This window comes from Periplaneta americana, chromosome 12 (genome assembly GCF_040183065.1).
Source record: "Periplaneta americana isolate PAMFEO1 chromosome 12, P.americana_PAMFEO1_priV1, whole genome shotgun sequence".
NCBI lineage: Eukaryota > Metazoa > Arthropoda > Insecta > Blattodea > Blattidae > Periplaneta > Periplaneta americana.
Window position 1 is genome coordinate 12,208,337 of NC_091128.1, and position 3,941 is coordinate 12,212,277.

Consider the following 3,941-nt stretch of genomic DNA (forward strand, 5'->3'; position numbering starts at 1 on the left):
TGGATTAATCTTGTTCAGGATAGGGACTAATGGCGGGCTTATGTGAGGACGCCAATGAACCTCCGGGTCCCTTAAAAGCCAGTAAGTAAGTAAGTAAGTAAGTAAGTAAGTAGCCTATACTCTATATGACCAAGTCGCCCTGCAGAGCTGCAGGGTTACAGAAAGTTAACCCATTTAATCCCATTGTCCTATGAATAGGACGGAAACATAATTCCAGTTAATAACTGAATTTTGTGAAGAGTGTTTGCTCTCAATCAAAGATTATCACTTCAAATGACTCAGCAATGTTTTCTGAACGCACTCTGTCGGAGATTTACAACAATCGCTTTGTTTATTCCCGTCTAATCGTCAGTGGTTCAAGTACCTGCTTGCTGGTTACATCATGTCTACAGGTATGGAGATTTATTTATTTATACTTCTGTTAGTTACATAATTAAAATTTTTCTATCATGTTATTGTTGTTTGGAAATGTATATATAACTCTCTATAAATTAAATCATGTCGATATTTGTATCAGAGTTCAAGATAATTGCGTTTACATTCAGTGTCATATATCTATAGGACATTGGGACAATATGGATTATTTCTCTATTATGATTTTTTCAGATAAGAGGCAACGCAACTTGCTGTCACCTGAAGAGGCAGTAGAATATCTGTATCAAATATGGAATAAAGAAACAGATTAAAACTAAGTAAACTCAATTTCCGTGGCTATAATTCCCCCACCACCAGATGCCCCCAGCGATTTTGAGAATATTTATGACGACGTCTTTGTTGTTCCTGATAAAACTACTGGTATGCAATCTGATATTGCAGGTAAGGTTGAACTAACAATTCCGGAGAAGGAAGATATCTCTTTTGCAATTAACACCAACACCTCAGAACTAACTGGGACAAATAACCAACCCAGCAGTAAAGAAACAACTTCCCTAAAGTCTCCAAAATGGAAAAAATTGAATGGAAGGTGTCCCCAATATTCCGATTCTCCTGACTAATTTCCTCTTTCAATGAAGGAATCCATGAAGAAATAGTCTGCAAGGAAAATCTGTCCATGACATGTTTATTTCTATATCCAACAACATTTTTGGCAAAATATTAGAACACATAAGTATACAGTCAACAGAAAAATGACCATTCATTTTCACTCGCAAAAAAAGAGTTTATGGAGTTCGTGGTTATTCTTCTTTTTAGTGAGTACCACACACTACCAAGGGAGCTCATGTACTGGGATCGTTGTCCAGATTGCAGCATAGAAATTGTTGCTGACTGCATGTCACGTAATAGATTCCAAGACATAAAAAAGAACCATTTCAATGACAACAGCAGCATTGACAAAGAAGACATATTACAAAGTGAGGCAACTATATGATTTAGCTAATGAATCTATAAAGAAATATGGGGTTATTTTGTGATAAGTTATCAATTGACGAAAGGATGGTGAAATATTATGGCAGACACACATTGAAAATGAATATGAGGGGAAAACCAGTAAAATTTGGGTGCAAGCTCTGAATGCTATGTAGTTGTGATAGTTATCCTTTACAGATTTTGCCATACCAGGGAAAAAGGAACAACGTTCATAAACCATTGTCATTTAGAATTGCAAAATCGCTTGCATCCATAATTGAAAACCCTAAATAGCTTGTTATTTATATGGATAACTTCTTCATATCCTACAAACGTTGTCATGATGAAGGAAAAAGGTTTCTTTGTGTTTCTTTATGACAGGAACTGTTCGGTAAAATCGCATTGAAAAATGTCACTCAAACCATCTTCCGAAATGAAGAAAAAGGAAAGAAGAGCTATCGACAAATGTTTGGATACAAATAATAATATTGGAATAGTACGCTGGACGAAGGACAAAAGGCTCAAGAACTAACATCGCAATCCCACATTGCATTAGTTCCCACAATAAGTACAAGAATGGCGTTGACCTCTTCGATAACCTGATGGCTGTATACCAAATCCGGATTCGAGGCAAGAAGTGGTACTTCCCTCTATTCACAAATGTCTTGAATACCAGGGTGGTAGCATCCTGGAAGCCCTACACTACTGCTGAGCTGGGTACTCATGACCTGCTTATGTTTCGAAGAAAGTAAGTCATCAACATATTTTATGATATTAGTAACCTTAAGACATATATGCATTTATTATTATTATTATTATTATTATTATTATTATTATTATTATTATTATTTTACAGACTGACAACGTTTTTCTTGAAGAGCAGTGGTACACCGAAACCCAGACCAGGACCACATCGAAAAGAAAATGTCTTATGGATGTCAGGCTCGACAACATTGGGCATTTCATAGCAAAAAATCCATCAGGAAAACAACTTCGAAGTGCCTAGGGAAAGCCAAAAACAATGTGTGTGAAGTTTAAAAGGAGGCTCTGTGTAAAATGTTTTGAGAAATATCACAAATTGTAAAATTAATGGATGAAGATGTGAAAAAAAATGTTTCTTAGTAATGTAAATTAATATACTAGTAGATTTCTCATATAGCCCCAATGTCCTATGTATAGGACACACTGTATATTTCAAATGAGATAATTTTTTTTTCGAAATTCCAGTTTGTACATACTCAAACAATGTATCTGAGTTCGTTTAGTAATAAAATATCAAAATAAATTATGATATGCTATTGTGGGTCTTAATGGGTTAATATGCGCTTGGCATTAAATGCAGATGAATAAATAATAAAAAAGATATTTACGGGATATTCTCGTGTGTGTTTATACAAATTCGCGTACCTATAGTATACCAGTTAATTGCCTATAGTTAGAATGGAGGGATCTCCTTAAATTCCCAGTTGCCTTTTTTTTTCCAGCAAATGTTACGTTCATAAAAGAATTTGACTTCGAAGAGGCTATCAAATATTTTGCTTCACGAAAGCATGACGATTAAAAAAAAAAAAAAAAAAGGCACCTATTACACATTTTCTAATATTGATGATAATAAAATATTAGTAATCCATGTCGCGACATCCCATGAAGAATCAAGGCCGACCAGCCGGCTGTTGGTGTGGTGTCCACGTCTCAGTAGCGGTGAACGATCATCCAACCGCTAGATAACGAGTGGTCTGCACGATGATCCCCCCCTTACCTGTTACATCTGGTTTTCTAAACCGGATTCTGCTACCTATCGTAGTTCCCTAAATTCAAAATGATGCTGGTTGGGCACCAGTCCCATACACTGGCCGAATTAGAAAATCCCTCCCCACGAGAGCGCATTCCTCAACGCGAGTCCAGGCATGACTCTACGTCGCGGAACTACTGGTGAGACACACTTGTATTACAAATTATAGTTTCAGAGCTTATGTAATTTGAGTACGATTAATCTGAAATTACTTTTGATTTCTTCTCCTCATTTAAAATAATTTGTTGCTGCTGACTCATTATTCATTTTCTACTTTCATTTCAGAGGAAATAGCACATTTCTTTTACATTCAGTGCTTTTAAAGTAAATTATGATAAAGTACAACCGTAATAATTTTAATGAACGGTGTACAAAACCTAATAGTGATAATGAACTATTTGATTGAAGATAAATGAGGGTATCCAAGCATGGCTGACGATGATGGCTACATTTTAAGATCCCTCACTGACTGTTGTAAACGATGAGCAAAGATATCTGATATGCAAAAAGAGACATTTAAAATCAATTCGTTGTTCAATCAGTTCTTAAAATAAATACATTTCTTTTTCTTCTTCTTTCCTCCCTATCATTTTAATATTGTACTATTCATCGCTTCCTCCTGGTTCTTTATGCTTCCACGTTTATTTTATTTCTTCGTTGTCTTGGTCTTGTTATTGTTCATTTCCGTGTCTTTCTCTTTACTTTCAATTTTTCGCATTCTTTTGTTTCGTTTTTTCTTCAGTCTGTTCTATATTTTTTCCTTTCTTCTTTCTTTCGATATAATTTTTTCTTTCCTTCCTCC